The sequence below is a fragment of the Tachypleus tridentatus genome, chromosome 7 (genome assembly GCF_004210375.1).
Source record: "Tachypleus tridentatus isolate NWPU-2018 chromosome 7, ASM421037v1, whole genome shotgun sequence".
Lineage (NCBI taxonomy): Eukaryota > Metazoa > Arthropoda > Merostomata > Xiphosura > Limulidae > Tachypleus > Tachypleus tridentatus.
This window is the reverse complement of record NC_134831.1, coordinates 163,006,334-163,025,238: the sequence shown is the minus strand read 5'-3', so window position 1 is coordinate 163,025,238 and position 18,905 is coordinate 163,006,334. Positions and strand designations below refer to the sequence as shown.

The following is an 18,905-nucleotide window of genomic DNA, read 5'->3' as shown; positions in this document are numbered from 1 at the left end:
AATACAAACAAACAGTTGAATACACATTTTAAAGATAGATAAATATAGACACGTAAAGAGAGTAGGAATTACACTTTAACACTTTAGTTTGTTGTTATTAAGTGTCAATGATTTCTGATATATTATATAGAAACAGAAAATTACACATAATTTTAAACATTATGGTGCACCAGCATCTTCATATTGGGTGGGTCGATTCTGTGAGAACGGTCCAAAAACCGTGTGCTCTCGTATTCGTTGCTCCAGACAACATGCGGTGGACGAATTATTAACTATAATGTTGTATTGTATAATTTATAACACAACATAGAATGTTCATAATTAATATTTAAAGAAATATAAACATCAACAGATATAAACAAGTATATATGTAAGAACGTTTAAAATGTCTTGTATAACATCTTAATTATGCAAAATGTTTCCTGTATAACGTATTGAAGGAAACAAACAAACAGCTGATACATATTTTAAAGATAGATAGATGTTACTATAGAGTATTTGTACTGACAAAATAAATTATAATTACAGTTAACCAGCAGGTGAGACATAGACATCATGTGTTCATAAGAAGAGAGTCTGAATTACACTTTTACTTTTTAGTTTTGTTGTTAAGAAAGTTCGGTAACTTTTGTTCTGTCGTATAGAAATAAAAACTATACATAATTTGAAACTAGAATGAAGAGTTTCTAGTTTTGATCTGATGCACTAGTCAACATCACCTTCCACCACCTCTTGAGCAGTGGGATTTCAACGTCATTCTTATAGTGTCTTCTATATAACGTATAGAAATGCTAGATAACATTATCACAGTAGGTGTTTTAAAGTATTTTCACAATCGTTGATTCTGATTTGGTTTCATTTACGAGTGAGTGTGAGAATCATTTTTAATTTTTTTGTCAGTTATTATAATTATCCGTTACAAAGTGCTAACTCTGTATTATATTATCAAACATAAATAGTTTACAAAATATTCTGAACCATAACTATGATATCTCAGTATTATGAAATCATGTGTTATTTTGTCGGATCGACATTTTTTAGTTCAGACTACTTACAATGAATTAAAGACACCTAACACGTGTTATTTTGTCATATATAAACAAGTGTTGCTTATTTATCTTGAATCATTATAATTTGTTGTTACTGTGTAGATGATAGCTTGAATGTGAAAACATTAATTAAAGCTGTTAATTCATTCCACTTTTGTAAACTTTAGTTTTTTCTCAAGATCACTTCTATAAAAATATAAGCTCTTTCTCGTAACGAGATAAAACTATGTATACCATTCCTTGAGTCATTGGTGGGGATGTGAACTTCTAGTGCCACGATTCAGGGTTCAGTCCTTGTAGGGGATGTGGGTTAAGAAATACGATAGACCAGTATGTAGCTTTGTGCTTAACAACAACTAAACACAATTTATTCATTTTTCCATTGATAGTAAAATCGCATGTGAATTCTCAACTGACCGTACACTATGTGAGAATTTTCTGTTAAATACCTAAAGAGAATAACAATTACACCTGAACATATTTTATTATCTTATGTTGAAAGATCGATTATCTTTATAACTTCCTGTTCTACTGTACAGAAACATGGAACAACAATTTACAAAAAGAGGTAAAACTGTTTATACCATGACAGATTTTACCCAGTCTCACACCTGTATTGAAAATTGCCATCCTGCTGCTAATTGTTATCACGACGTTGGGCGAAGTATTTACTGAAATATCATATTTTATTTCATGAACTGACGAGATATGTAAAAAACAAAGTTTCTTTATTATGATAAGTTTAGATAGTTTCCTTCTTGTAAATCCAGTGTTAGTAAACTGGTTTGAAGACATTCCTTTTTGAATTTATTAACGAATAAACATTGCGAGATTTTTGTGTGTGTATACGTGTCCACACAAATAACTCCATTTATCCTTTCTTTTTTAACGTCATTTCATTTCGTATTTATCTATTTCCTTGTTTATTTTCAAACCAGTTCTTGTTTCTCTTGCCTCATTCTTTTTCTCATTGTTCGTGGTTCCGCTCTGCACCAGTTCATTGCCAAATAAATCGTAAAAAACGTTTTACTTTTACCAGATTTCATTTTCTTATGGTTACAAACCTCTCGTTTATTATGTTATTTAGGGTTATGCATTAAACAATATTCTATAGGGGGTGAAGTGGGAGTGTTTTTTCTCGCAGAATAACTTAATGTGTTCCAAATAACTGGCAGAATAAACAAAAAAGGACAATAAATTGTTACAAAACACAACAGAAATTGAGATTTTTTTTTACTACACAAGAAAAATGTGAAAGTATAATATAATTCTATAAAATAACTTCCAACATAAAAATATGATAAGCCAGTATCACTAAAATAATATAACATCGTCGAACATGTAATTGATACCCAGTGCATTAATATCATAGACTCGTATCTTTGTAAACTTAATGCTCAGCTTTTCGAACAATTTAACAGAGTATCCAAGTACCGATAACCCTGGAAATTTATTTTGAATTATTTTACTTACTAGAGTAGCTTAGCTCCTCCCTTGTATTGTAAAGTACTTCTACAGAACGTTTATTAATGCGCTCGCTATCTAAGTAGCGCTGCGAATGCTAACCGCAAGGTCACAGATCGGCATCAAACACTACTTTATTAATTATTTTGTGTCACTTTTTATTTATATATATTTAATGTTTGGTACTTATTAAGCACATTATTACGAAAATAAAATGGAACTCTCGCTTATATGATACTGAAAAAAACTTTCTATTGCGCGATATGCAATCCCCAATTGCGCGAAAACTTTATATTGTGTATGTATAGATTTGCAATTAAGGTCATGATTTCCCCGTTTCGCCTCTTTCTTCCATCACGGATAACTATTTTTCTCCATTCTCAGGCTACTAATATGGCATCATGAATATGTCACACGCGGATCTAGTACACTGGCTCAATCCATAAAAATATAATAGTATTGCTATTACATGTTCATATAAACACTTCGCAGGAACGGCCCGGCATGGCCTAACGCGTAAGGCGTGCGACTCGTAATCCGAGGATCGCGGGTTCGCGCCCGCGTCGCGCTAAACATGCTCGCCCTCCCAGCCGGTCAATCCCACTATTCGTTGGTAAAAGAGTAGCCCAAGAGTTGGCGGTGGGTGGTGATGACTAGCTGCCTTCCCTCTAGTCTTACACTGCTAAATTAGGGACGGCTAGCACAGATAGCCCTCGAGTGGCTTTGTGCGAAATTCCAAAACAAACAAACAAACAAAACACTTCGCAAGGTGTGGATGGATAGTCACCAAACTTGGTATGAAAATTCAATAGATCCATCGATAAATACACAAAACTGTCCAATATACATTAATCATGAATTAACATAACTTCCGTTCAGGGTACGGGTACGCCAGTTGATATCTAATAACTTATAAAAACCACTCTAAGCAGCACAACTCGAAAGCAATTGTAACTACATACCATTTACACACCAGGTTCCTATATTCATGATACTAGCAAAGTGAAAACACATGAAAAAGGTTAACTTTCCACAATATATTGCGAAAAAAATCCAAATGCTATGATTCCATATTGAGTAACTTCAAGAAAGTCGCTGATACACCCGAACAATGAAACAACCAAATTCCTTTCACACAATTCAAACAAATAAGCGGCCATGAACATTTACCTTTCATTAGCCTTCCTTTTACAGGTTTCCAACCAGGCTTGGGTAAGGACTATGTGATATATTTGTTTATGTGTTTTGCTCTACTTGAAGGTTTTGGGTATGCTTTGAGACGTTTGTCTACCAGCTGAGTGTACTGTGTGGCTCTGTAATTGCCAATAAAATTATCAACAATGTCTTTGAAGGCTTTCCAAGCAATCTTTTCCTGCCTAACTAATACATCTTCTTACCGCTTGTCACTCATAAGATGTCTGATCAGAGGGCCAACAAAATGCCCTCTTTGATCTTGGCCTCAGTTATTCTTGGGAACTTCTATCTTATATAACGAAAACATTCACCTTCTTTATTCATTGCTTTCACGAAATTCTTCATAAGTCCCAATTTGTATGTGAAGAGGAGGCAAAAAAATCTTTGCCGGGTCGACAAGTGGTTCATGCGCTACATTTTTCTGTCCTGGAACTAACTTCTTACGGAGTGGCCAGCTCTGTCTAGAATAATGTGACTGTTTAGCACGACTGTCCCCATTCACAGATGAAACAACAGTACTTTGTATAGCCGAGCTGCAGTCCCAGTAACAGAGCAACGACTTTCAGATCTCCACAGATATTCCAGTTGTGCTTACTGTACTGGATGTGCTTCAGCAACATTTTCATGTTCTCGTAAGTTTCTTTCATGTTTGCTGCATTGCCAACAGGGATTGAAGGGTGAACGTTGTCATTGTGTAACAGAACAGCTTTGAGGCTTATCATTGATGAATCAATAAAGACACGCCACTCTTGCGGGTCATGCTGACAACCCAAAGCAGAGAACAATCCTTCTATGTCAACACAGAAACAGAGGCTGTCAACTTGTGCAAAAAATTTGGTTATATCATCTTGACGGCTTCGAAAAGCAGGAATTTTCGTACCTGGTGACAGCAAATACCATTCCTGCAGTCTCGAACCCAGCAATTTGGCTTTTGCATTCGACAGACTCAAATCTCTGACCAGATCATTCAATTCTAACTGTGTTATGAGATGTGGATCGCCTGAGGAGCACGGTTCAAAATCCGGATCAATGTCACTGCCAGTTTCCTGCATTGCAATTTATTCATCTGGTTTGTTTAAGGTCCATTCCTCTGGTGGTTTCGGAATTGGAAGAGTGTCATCATGTGGCACGAGTCTCATTGCTGAAAGCAGATTAAGGTATTCAATTGACTTCTTGCTTTTGGCAAAGAAACCAGACACATTAGTGAAACAGAAGTAACAGTCCGTCACACAATCTTTCTATCTCGCCATATCATCGGCACAACAAACGGCATTGTCTTTCGAGTGCCTCTGAGCCAAGCTCTCACACAGACAGCACGTGTCACACAACAAATGTGAGGCGTCCATTCCTGGTCTTGATCACCAGATTTAAAGCCGATGTACAGATGACATGCTTTCTTCACACAAGCAAATATTGAGCGTCTCTAATGAACAAGCTTATACTCGGCACAAATATAGCAGAATGTATCGCAGCTGTTACAACATTGACGAGACATATTGACCGACACCAATTGCCCTGTAAAACGTCTGTAATATGTAACCTACTTTTCACAGTGCTACTGAGGCAATGCTATATTCTGAAACAATACGTACACTATAAGGTCTATATTAATCCAATGAGCAGCACCTGTCTATACAAGCCACTTTTATAGCCTGCTAAGAGAGTGTCAAGCTGGATCCGGCCTGCCCAGGCATGCCCAAGCTGCATACATCCACAGAACAGCTTCCAATCTGGCCTGATTTCATGCCTGGACATGCCCAGACTGCAAAGAACATTGTTCATAGGTCTCTTACAGAAACGAAAATTTTTGGAAACGAATAGAAAAAAAAAAACATGGCAAAACTGAAGATTTCGATGAAACGGTTCGTAATGAGCAAATTTAGATGTGATTTTTGTGATCAGCATCCAAAAATCTGTACAAGAAACACTCAACAGTGTTCAAGAAGCAAAATCTTTGTTTGCAGTGTTATTTTCTATTTGTTTGAAAACATTGCAATTTTTTCTTAATTGTCACGAATAAATGTTCTTGTTTTGGTTCCTTTACCACTGGTCCTCCAGATGTTGGAACAAGCAAACTCTCTCCCACAAATTATAGTGGGTTCGACGGATGACTTCATGTCACTCAACCAGACAAACCAACGAAATACCCTTCCTTCTCAACCCTGCATGATTTTCCGTACTGCTTGAGGCGGCCAACAAGAAGTATAAATTAATGATTCATTGCCAGAAACAATTAAAACAATTTCAAAACAATCAGCAAATGAATGTGTCCAGAGTAAAGCGTAGTGAAGATCAAATTTATTAGCAACCCTGGTTTTAAATATATATACCCACCTGGATGGAGACACAGTGACCTGAAGACGGAAGGCCACACTTGCATTTATACAAAAGGCAGTAGTCGTCCATTCAACTAAGCTTCATCACGAATAGTCTGCTAAGCAATCTATCAAATAACCGCATGTCATATTGACAAACCCCTATGTCATAAACACACTTCCACCGTCTTCCTTCAGTCTTCCAGTTGATACCTTGTCCCTCTGACGACATATTTCGAAGATCCTATGGAGTTGGCCAATAATTTTACTATTGGTAAAATGGTATTTTTTTATTCATTGTACGAAAGATAAAAAAACCGAAAACATCCTAAATTAAATAACTGTATTTTGATTAATTGCAAACAATTACACTAAATAAATATATAATAGGTCGTTTTGAAAGTAAACAAGTATTCAAACTATATTTCTGTAGGAAAGTCATAAAAACAATTAATTTAATTTAATAACTTCATCTTCTAAACATTGATTATTTAATTTTTTATCCTAGTTTTAACTTGTGAGAGGGGAAATATTATTAAACAGAAATATTCCCCTATCAATGGAAACTGGGTAAAATTTTATGTTTCTTTAAATTATTTAATTGTACTTTTATTCGGGCTCATAAAATAGCTGTGAGTTTGTTTGTTTTTTTCCAAGCAAAAACTTCATCGGTTTTAGATCTAATTATAGCCGCGACTAATGTGAACTCCTCAGTGTATTCTTATTACAAAGATACATGTTGATTTCTTATTTTTTCCCTATGGAGTGTCTCATTGTTTGAGAGGACCCAGTGATCCGTCGGTCCTCCACGAAGCAAGGCAGCCAATGTGTCATACTTGCACTGCAAGGCCAGGCTGCGGGCTCGCGAATGTCGCATGCCAGTTTGCTGCAATAAAGAGTTACAGGCCTCCTTGAGATCCGCCCACGAAGACCCGGTGACAAACTCGATAGAACAGAGCTCTCGAACAAGGGCAAGCAAATTGGCTCCAACCTCATCCTCGGCAATGAAAGAAACATTGAGGCTCTACAAACCGAATCCTCGAAAATTAGGGGCAAAAATCCCGGAATGTGCAGAGAAGAGCCTGATGGTTAGACACATGAAATGAGATATCCCCAACCTGACGAACAGCAGCCCCACCGAGGCTCTGCCGAAGGTCAGGTGTCACATAGAATCTGTCAAGGTGACAAGAAACGCCCTGACCAGTCCAGGTTGCCACAAAAGCAGACCCACGCAGTGCACGACAGACATTGGAAAAGGCGAAATCCGACAGCACCACACGCAGAAACTGCATATACTGATCACAGAAAGGAGGATCGCCCCCAATCTTGTTGAGATGAGGATCCAAGACGCAGTTGAAGTCGCCACTAAGGACGATATCAACCTGTATAACCATGAACATGTCCAAGCCCGAGAAGAAGGCTTCCTGCTTCCCAGACTGTGCAGGTGCACAGACATTAACTAGCGACAACATCAACGTACACCACCCGCCCTTCAGCATCACTATGTAATGCGAGGATGGTCCCATTAAAACACTGGTGAAAGAGAATTCCTACACCCCACACACATGTCGTGCCAAAGGAACAGAAGGCACGCACAGAATGGCGAAAGGAAAACAAAAAGTGGTCTCTCCGACAGTCAAAATGGGTTTCCTGCAAAAATATTGTATCAACCACAAAGCAATTAAAGAGGGAGAATGCGTATAATTGTTTAGCAATGCCACGCTTCCCCGGAATGTTTAATGTAATGCAATAAATACCTATCAGCCAATCAGAGGGGAGGAATCAGTGACGCTGCTGCTTTGATTGTATAGATGGATGCAGGGGGTGATCGGCCTCTTGTGGCTACTCGACCCCAACCCCGCTTCGCAGCTATGGCCACTGGCATCCGACAAACGCTGCTGGAACACAGGAAATTCCAGAACTACGTCTGTAAAAGACACGAGTCTGCAGGGTCCCCACTCCCCCTCACTCTCCTCTCCCAGCCCTGAGAGACTGGTCAGACTGGGGAAGTCGACCAAACAGTCAAACAAGCCAGGTGATGGGAGCCCGTCCAACGTCGGGGTTGGAGCTAACACAGCGGCAGAGAAGAGAAAGGGGACAGAATACCCGAGGTCTGGGCACGGGGTCCCTTAGAATCCCCAGCAGGAGAAGCCTGGGCCATCTCAGAGGTGCCATCTCCCCTGCTGAATCCCCTGGACAGAAGAGATTGGACCCTCCTTATAGGATCCTAACCCAACACTTACCGGGGTGGTAAGAGCGTGGGTGCCATCACAGCTCTCAACACCCCACCACCCGACAAAGAGGCCTGCGCCTCCACTGAAACGACGGACGCTCCAGCAAAATCCGGTTTGTTCAGAGCCTCCTCAGACTGCCCACCCCCCAAACGGCTCCCGAAGCCTTCCTACACGAACCTGAAGTTCCCTAAAAAAAAACATGCTACGCGGACCCGTCGCACGATCGAAAAATTATAGTACTTTTTCTATAATAACAGGCCTTATTATAGAAAATTACATATTGTGTTTTACAAGCAAGCATCATCAACACCAGTAAATCTAGTTTACCATAATGTCTATTAATTTTTGATATTTCATAAATGTTTTTTTTACAATCAAACCCAAATCTAAATATCAATTAGTTATCACCATTAGATTCCATCTAGAAACATGGGGCCGCAATCGCTTGCGGATTCTTCAACAAGTATTTAAGTGAGTAGGTTGTTAGCCCACTGCACCGAGCCGTCCCTAATTTAGCAGTGTAAGACTAGAGGGAAGGCAGCTAGTCATCACCACCCACCGCCAACTCTTGGGCTACTCTTGTACCAACGAATAGTGGGATTGAGCGTTACATTATAACGCCTCCACGGCTGGGAGGGCGAGCATGTTTTAACGCGACGCGGGCGCGAACTCGCGACCCTCGGATTACGAGTCGCACGCCTTACGCGCTTGGCCATGCCAGGCCAAACCTAACTGTTCACAAACTATTATAGTATAAGCTAAATAAACAACACTAGTTCATATGTGACTAAATAATAACATTAATTTTAAATATATTCTAACTTATACGAATTATCAGACTTCTTTTCCAGGTAATTCATTCAATACAATAGTTTAAGTTCGAGGTACAAACTTATTGATAGTTCAACTAAATACGTTTTAAAATAGATTCCTAACGTTAAAGTGTTTAGTTACTTAATAAAATAGAAATATTTTCTGTGGTAAATCACAAGATCGTAATACTGCTATTCATTCTTCTTTATTAGATACATAAAATAAAATACTAAACAACTTCCTATGCTTGTTTGTTTGAGAACAAATCTATACAATGGCCTATCTCTGCTCTGCCCAAAATTGGTTTTGGATCACGAATTTTAGCGTTGCTTCTTGTACTTTAACACATTGGTTTTGTTTCATGTTCCATTATTCAGAAATAATACTATTTCTGGTTCAGTAAATGAAAACTTACAAATATTTTTTAAATGTAGCATTTGACACTTCTATGTCTAATGTAATTTGATATACGTCCATATACTTTTTAAAATACCATTATAACGAAATAAACCGAAACATAAAAATAATTTCTATATCGTGTCAATCGTTTCATGAAGTTTAAGAAAATATTTTTTACATTAAAACAAAATTAAAATGACTCCTAATAATTTTACAAAGCTATCAAATATCAGACGAGTTAAAGTTATTCAATATATAAGTATGTGCTATTTTATTTTTCTTGGTTATGTTACTTGTGTACAAGCTATTCAGTTCTACACTTATTACAGTAATTGAATGTCAACAAATTCTCTGTACAATGAAGAGAATTATATAAGGGTTATAAAAGCTGAAAAGTCAACGACTTCCTACATGCATATATTGTGAATTTCTGAATAAACGTTTAATACGTTAACTGTTTTTACAGCCTTTTCCAGGTCCTCCAGCTAGAAACTTTAAACAACAACGTTTTGTAAATACTTTATTAACCTCTACAATCTACTATCTTCGAAAATTATAGCTACGGCAGTTATTAGGATTACATCAAGCGTTGTTTTCAAATCGCTGTCTTCCCTTTGGTCGGTAATTAAATATTATGGACGTTAGAAAATAGCTTTAGTGTTTCTTCCATAAACACAACACGATATTTTTTTTGTCTTCATCCAAACGTTTTTATTTCCAACTCCTTAAGTTTTGCTATTGTCGGTATTGTTAAGATAAGGTTGAACACAAACGTTTTACCTTCCGTATTGTTTTTCATTCATGAAACTAAATTCCGAAACAGCTTCTCAACGCCTTCAAATAGTCCCTTATGGCATTACTATAAGTTATAATAGTTAGAACATTTAAATCCGTTGTATCAACTTTGTTCTTTTAACACAAAGTTTTCAGATATTTATACCGTTCTGTCATATTATAGAAATAAAACATTCTGTTGTTCATCTCCATTGTAATGAAAGAATAAACTTCTTAGAATCGGTGTGTATTAGAACAATTACCATGAGATTTAGACATTTTAATTATAATCTTAGAATCCTAGGTAACCTTAAATCAATGTAATACATATGGTTATAGTTTGGTTTAATTTATTGTACTCAGTTATAAAGAAATAACGTTAAACACCTTTATTTAGGACACAAACTGGATCACGATTTTTACGTTTCCACCTTGACCTCACCCTTAGTTTAAGTTGAACCAAAATATATCATGAAATAAAGATTGCGTAGAATGTTTCTCGTCAACGGGTTTCGAACAATAAACTCTCGGATTTATAGTGCTGAACTAGTTAACCAGAATACAATGCGAGAGTTAAGAATTACTTTAATAACTATTTTGTAATTGAAAGCAGAAAATATAAAAGAAAGAAAAAGTGAAATTACAAGAATTCTTCACATGTCTGAAACAGTATTTTGTTTACTTTTTACAGAAGATGGCACTGTGTCATATTTTATTTATGTATAAGGTTTACATTCATATTTCAGTATTTTGATAATTATTATAATTACATGTTGCAAAGTGTTGACTCCATAATATTTTACGAAACATAATCAGGTTTGGAAATATATACTGCTGCATAACGATGAAATCCAAGTATGATGAGATCCTGCGTCATTTTATTTGAAAGAAATCTTTTTTTTCCAACTTTATTACAATGAAATGCCAAATTCGCATAATGTTTTGTGACATAAAAATAAAAGATCATTGATTACTTATCCACAATCATTATTGTTCTGTTTTACTCTTGAGATATAGATGTTTTTATAAAACATTTCATTACACGTTTCATTGTATGGCCCAAATAATATTTTCGATTGTCGAACATGTTTCATGTTATTAGACAGAAACAGAAAGAAATTATCAAAGCTACGAATATGTGAATGTTTTCTAATATTTACGATTAAAATATTAAGCTTTATTGTTTGTAAGAGGCTTTAAATTCATTTACCTTTGTGGAGAAAGAAGTGACATATAATGTTAAAGTTGAGGTTTCTATCCCTCCTATGTTTATTAGTAGGCACAAAACTGACCAAATACAAAAATTATTTTTTATTTTTTATTGATAAAGAAATTCCATGTGAAAACTGTAGTATACTCAGTTTTGTTTTCTCTTTTACCCTAACAATCCCATACCAGATCCACTTCCCAACCCGATACCAGATCCACTTTCAATTCCAACACCATTAAAACAACAATAGGTAGGAGGAACATCACAACAAGCGTATATTCCTGAACATATGATGCCATCTCGGCAAGTCCCCACACCGTCACTCACTAAAGAAAAATCACATAATTAGAAGACATATCACTGATAATGTTTTAATATATTTTCTTTACTCCCTATTTATCTATTTGTGAAGCCTAACCGATAAACACTATGTTCATAAAAACTCTTAAAATTACGTTATTGGAAAAAAAATTCTAAGAAAACAATAAAACAAACTAACACAGTTACCAACACCTTGATGCATGCTTGATTTTGGTTGTAAAAGTTACTGAGTAAATATATCATACACTCCCCAGTATATGGACAATATTAGTTAAATTGAATATTTTATGCCATTGAAAATTCTTAGTTGGTAAGTAATGAGTTTACGATCTATACGAGAGGCTGATTTCATTAGATCCTAAGCTAACCTCATTACTTAAACAATCGCTTTTGTTTTGGAAGGCATATAGGGATTAAGGTATTTTTTGAAAGAAAAAAAAGTGCGTCTTACATGGCATGAAATAGATATATTGTTTTCACAACTATACACTGTTATAACAAACATCATCACACCAGATGAAATCACCAAACAACTGTCGTATTAAATGTAAATGATTTAATACACTCGTTCATTAATAACAAAACACATCTGAAACGATTATCTGTTATTGTTAACATGCATTAATTTCAGTTTTATATTCAGTTGTAACAAACAGAATTTCAATTAAAAGATTTACTTTCAAAGTTATAAGGAGAAGTCTTATAAAATAGTATGGTTGTGTTACCCTGTATTGTTGTTAACATATGAAATCATTTCGAAGTAATTTGAATTCTTACTTTAAATTCCAGTAAGATATATAATCGTCAACAGAAGTATTATTTTCACACTCATTCATTAGAAACGTAGACAATATTCGAATTTCTAGATACACATTTTTGTTATAAACTATCTTACTTTTATTAAATATTAATCTTGAAAACCTCCATCCATGACAAACAATAAATAAAACATTGTAGTAGGTTTTTTAAATGATAAAGACAAACTTTTAATTGATATTTCTATCATAACATTTAAACTGTTTGTATGAATTCAGTGTCAAAGAATTTATAATCTCACCTGGAGTTGATTCCAACAGTGTTGTAAACATCAACAGTATAATAATTGTTGTAGTCTTCATTTCTCTGATCTATTAATATTCGTATTTATGTAGTTAGTGAAATTTAACAAAGCGTAAAATAAAGGCTCGAAAGTTATTACAACTTACGAATTCTATATCTTGCTAGCTTCGGATGTATTAGAACACAGGTACTTTTTATGCACGGAAGTAGGAATTTATAGAAGAATTAGAGTCATGATCTATCACAGGGACACTAAAACTATTAAAAGAACCGCTCGACATCTGACCTATGATTTTAAAATACATTTCTTTCCTTATTACAGTTTAACAGCAAAAATGATTTTATATTTGATTGATCATGCGGATCTTGTTGTTGGTTGTTAGATAGAAGCTTTCTTTAAGAAAGAAGTTTCTAACTTACTAAAACAACAAAATTCAAACTTCATTCTTAAAGACAGATTATATTTAACAACCAACACCCGTATGATAATCAAAACAGACAGTTTAATAATAGATAGAAAAACGTTAAAGTTACCATATACGAGGCGAAATTACATCTTGTAAACTGAAAACAAATTATTCATTTCTACCAACAAATAATAAAAATTATTCAAATAAGTACATAAGATCTTTAATATTCATTATAACTGCTATAACGACATGTTTTCAAATAAAATATCACCAATTCTTATAGAATTATGAGAGACTTACGTTTCATTAGAGAGTAAATGTATAACTAAATGGCGGTGGGATACATTACTTTTATAGTAGTATATTTAATAAGATGCATACTTCTAAAAACATCACAACCAATAAGAAAGATTCCAGTAACATTGACGTCAAAAGAATCAAATTACAGTATCATAGAGACATGTTGAGGGACAGACTGAGCTAAAAGGAAACTGTGAGTGATTATTTGTCATTTACATGTAAAACATTTCAGTTAACGTGGCTCATGTAGCTGTGGAAATAACCTTGAATCTGTAAGTGGTAATGAAGTTGTGTGATTTAGGTGGAATGGATATTACCACGTAAATAGTGAAAATCTATTTCAACCACCGCACACAATTTATACATAGTGGCTATACACAAATAGTTTATATATCAATAAATCGTTTGGGACACACTTAGCTATTGTAACATTAAAACAAACGAACCTCGATGTACGATATCATAGTCAATACTTAGTTTTTTTAACCTTATAACACACCATACAAGTGTCTATATCGACACTTATTTTATTTCACTAAAAGTATACAGGCTGCATAGATGATATTTCTATCCTGAATCATGTGGAGATACTGTTAGAAACAGTATTTTGCAAATTTGTTTGATTTTAAATTTCTCAGAAATCAACATGAGGGTTATCTGCACTAGTCGTCACTTATATAGCTGTGTAAAATCAGAGAGAAGGTAACTCTTGGCTACCTTTTTTACTTACGAATTGCGGGATTAAACATCACGTATAACGCTTCAATGATTAAAAAGGTGAGCAAGTTTTATGAGACGGAGATTCGAACCATAGACCGTTAGATTTCGATTCGAGCTCATTAATCACCTGTCCATACCGGGACGGAAGATGTACATTTGGTCCTGAGTGACGGAATGCTCCTGTTTGTCACATGACGGAAATCATTTTTTAGCGGTTGATAGAGCTTTAAAGTTTCAAACATCTGAAACAATTACCTATTTTCTTCTTATGGGGTTGTGAGAGAACTATAACCGAACTAAGAAACTAAATACCAGAAGTATTTTATAAAATGTGCTATTTCATTATATTTATTTTGTAATATCTCGTTTCAGAACCTACATCTTAAACTTTAATTCATATTATTTTAATTTCTATCACTATTCCTTTATTCTATTGCTTCATGTGAGACTAACGAAAGGAGTTTGAGACTGACAGATGATGTATCCCGACCGCATTTCGAGCCCTACTTCCACAGTCACCTCCAAAACGTAAGTTGGATTTTATATTCCACATTATACGCTGTACCCGAGAATTCTTTCGATTTTCTCATTTTTATTTTTGTTTTGGTTTGATTTTGGTTAGAACAAACTTCGGGATCCGAACCATAACCTGTCGGATTTATAGTTCTGAACTAGTTAACCAGAAGGCAACGTGAGGCCTAAAAATGACTTTAGTAATTATTTTATAATCGAACCTGAAAATATAATAAAAGAAAGAAATCGAAAAATAAAAAGAATTCTTCACATATCTGGAACTGAATTTTATTTACTCATTATTACAGTAGGTGGCGCTAACTTTAAAGTTGTGGTACTGCTTTAAATTATATTTATGAGTAAAATTGTCATTCCTTTTCCATGATTTTGATAATTATTATAATTTTGTGTTCCAAACTGCTGACTCTATAATATTATATCAAATATAAATAGTTCTGGAAATATACCGATCCATAACGATGATATCTAAGTATTATGAAATCCTGTGTCATTTTGTTTGAAAGACATTTTTTTTATTTCCAACTTGTTACAATGAATTAAAAAGTACAAATGTCACATAGAATATAAAATCATTGATTATTTATCTTCAATCATTATCGTTTGGTTATACAAGTTAGATGTAACTGTAATTATAAAATATTAATGGAACATGTAATGAAAAGTTCTACAGTTTCAAAAATCTGAAACTATGACCTAATTACCTGTTAGGGTTAATCTGTCGTCTTCTTTTCTTGTACATACTCAGAAAAATTAGGGATAAAAAAATCTTCGGGTTTGTCAGAGAACTGAGTTTCTCATCGTTTCGGTCATGTTTTGTAAAAATAAAAAACAAAAGATATTTTAATGTGTACTGTAACATCGTGGTTTATGTGAAGATTTATGAAAACAATTATGAATGTAATGTTTACTGGTTCTTTGGTTTGAGTGACAAAACTTCAAGGTGACACAACTATAGCACGTGTGGAAAAGCACCACGGGGCACGAGATTCTATTCTCTCGCGCTCATCAGGTAACCAAACTCTCCAGAAAGACACTCGCACCACAAAGATCGATTTATTGAACGTATAATAGTATGTAGCTTGATAAAAATGTAACGTAATAAAAATATATTTAAAATTGACAATATTTGACAGAACTGTTGAACACATAGTATAATGTATGTGTAATGTTTAATCAAGTGTGTAATAAAAATTGGCTGGCATTTGGAAACGGACATAAACAGTAATAGTTTAACAATAAATATTAGAATAGAGAGCGCTAGTGTTGAGAATTACATATTGTGTTTTACAACCAAATATCATCAACACTTTAGTAAATCTAGTGGACCATAATGTGTGTTAATTTTTTCATCTTTCGTGAATGTCTTTAATTTTTACAATCAAACCTACATCTACATGTTACCAACAAACTATAATGCTTTAAGCTCAGTAAACGACACCAGATTAGAGATGACAAAATAATAACATCAATTGTAAACATATTCTAAGTCATTATTGGACTTTTTACCAGGTATAACATTCAGTACAATCAAAAACATTTTTTGTGTTTTCTGTGATTAATAATTACAGCGTAACACAGCTGTTCATTTTTCATCATTGGATACATAAAATAGAATACTAAACGTCTGCCTATACTTTACATTTTAGATTTTGTTTACAGTTCCAACTTTTAGACAGTTCTGCAGTATTGGATTCTAAATAGACTAACACCAGAAGAACACATCGTTATATCACAGTGTAAGAATATGTTTTGTATATAATAACTGGTCAACAATAACACTGTAGATACTTTTGTATGAGTGACGTTTAATAAAATACCAAGTGACTTCCTGTACTTGTTTGTTTGGTTTGTTTTACAATCAAGTACAAAGCTATACAATGGACTATCTATCCTATGCATACCATGGGATTCAACTATCAGTTTACCAACTATCAAACATAGTATTGTTTTTGGTTCGGCAAATGAGAAGTGTAATATTTCACACTTTTTAATGTTTAATGTAATTTGGAATTAATATGTCCGTGGAAAATTTAAAAAGCTATTATAACCAACCCAAATTTAATAAGAATTTCTGTGTAATAGTACTCGTTACATGAGTTTAAGTAAATGTTTATATTTTTATATATACTGCTAAAAAATAAAGGAACAAGTACATGTTCAGTATATTTTTCTCATAACTAAATTTATGTATCAAAAACATATCCGTACGTGTACGAGTGTATTTTTTAAGCTTGCTGGAGGATGGCCAGGCTCAAAGGAGAGTGGCACAGCGCTTCGGTGTGTCACCAAGTGGTTCTGGTAGATTTCATTATTTTATTGATTAAATAATAAATTTACGTTTAAGTTGGAGTTTATTACAAATTTTCAATAAACAAATGATTAATTATCATATGTGACAACTTAAATTTTGACATTAACCACAGAATGCCAAATATTATTTATTTTGCTTTCTAGAAAGCAATAAAATAACGCTCTACTAACAATATATATTTCTTGAAAATATGACGTTTGATAACAACGGAATTAGAACTTTTTATATTATTATACCAGGCCTTGCAGGGCCAGATGGTTAAGGCATTCGAATCGTACTCTGAGGGTCGCGGGTTGGAATCCCCGTCACACAACCATGCTTGCCCTTTCAGCCGTGGAGGCGGTATAATAAGACGGTTAATCCCATTATTTATTGGTAAAAGAGTAGCCCTAGAGTTGGCGTTGGGTGGTGATGACTAGCTGCCTTCTCTCTAGTCTTACACTGCTAAATTAGGGACGGCTAGCGCAGATAGCCCTCGAGTAGCTTTGTGCGAAATTAAACAAAACAAAAACAAACATTTTTCGTATATTTCCGAGAAATTCGAAACAAAAATTATTAAACCTAGCATAAAATTAAGCCAAAAATACCCAATAACATATTATATAAATATAATTTTGACATAAGGTATACGAGAAATCTGTTTTTATTATATATCAAATTAATTGATGCTGTATTTTCTCTAACAACACTTGTTTTTCAAAAACATGTAATTAGTAGACTTGAAAACAAATGTTTTCTTATGCCAAAGCCACATTACGCTGTCTTCTGAGTCCTCCGAAGGGAATCGAACCCCTGAGAGTGGAGTCGTAAATCTGAGTTGCTCATCGTATCGTTTATGTTTTGTGCAAATAAAAAATAAAAAATATTTTAATGTGTACAGTAACATCGTGTTTTATGTGAAGATTTATGAAAACAACTATAATGTAACGTTTACTGGTTCTTTGGTTTTGAGTGTCGAAATTCAAACTGACAGAGCTACAGCATGTGTGGAAAAACACCATGAGCCAAGATATTCTATTCTCAAGCGCTTGTCAGGGAACAGAACTCTCCATTTCAGAAAAAGACTCTTACAACAAAGATAGATTTATTTAACGTTGTTCTCGACAATACATAGATTGATAACAAATAACATATTTAACATTGACAATATTTGCTAGAACTGTTAGACATATAGTATAATGTCTGTGTAATGACCAAACTAGTATTTAATAAAAAGTTGGTCGGCACTTGCTTTTTTGTTTTGCAATTTCGCGCAAAGCTACACAAGGTTTATCTGCGCTAGCCTTCTCTAATTAAGTAGTGTAAAACTAAAGGGAAGACACCTAGTCATCACCATCCATCGCCAACTCTTGGTCTACTCTTTTACCAAATAATAGTGGGATTGACCATCACATTATAACACCCCCACGGCTGAAAGGGCGAGCTTGTTTAGCGCGAAGGGGATGCGAACCCGCGACCCTCAAATTACGAGTCGCACGCCTTAACACGCTTGGCCATGCCGGGCCACAGAGGGATCGAACGTAGTAATTCAGCATTATACGCTTTCCATGGTTATCAGTGTCGAATGAAAAAAAAACAGAAACAAAACTTAGTTTTCCAAGAGAAAAACGCAGGTTTTTTAAAATTCCGAGTTGTCTTCATTATGAAACATATTTTTAAAAGTATTTAGGTTTAAAACAAAAATATAGCATTTATAACAGAGTATTACATAACTGTCAAAAATAATTAAACGTGTATCTCGTCTTCGTTCATAAAGCTAATTTCAAGGAGTTCCATATATTGGTACAAATGATATAAA

At 34.6% G+C, this 18,905-nt stretch overlaps 1 long non-coding RNA gene across 1 annotated transcript; it reads right to left on the bottom strand.

The window, feature by feature from the left end:
- Window positions 1-11,546: 11,546 nt before the first annotated feature.
- On the bottom strand, window positions 11,547-12,900 carry LOC143258198 (uncharacterized). Its single transcript, XR_013032185.1, has 2 exons — window positions 12,831-12,900; window positions 11,547-11,778 (listed from the first exon to the last, which is right to left on the bottom strand). It is a non-coding gene; the product is annotated as an uncharacterized LOC143258198 (long non-coding RNA).
- Window positions 12,901-18,905: the final 6,005 nt, after the last annotated feature.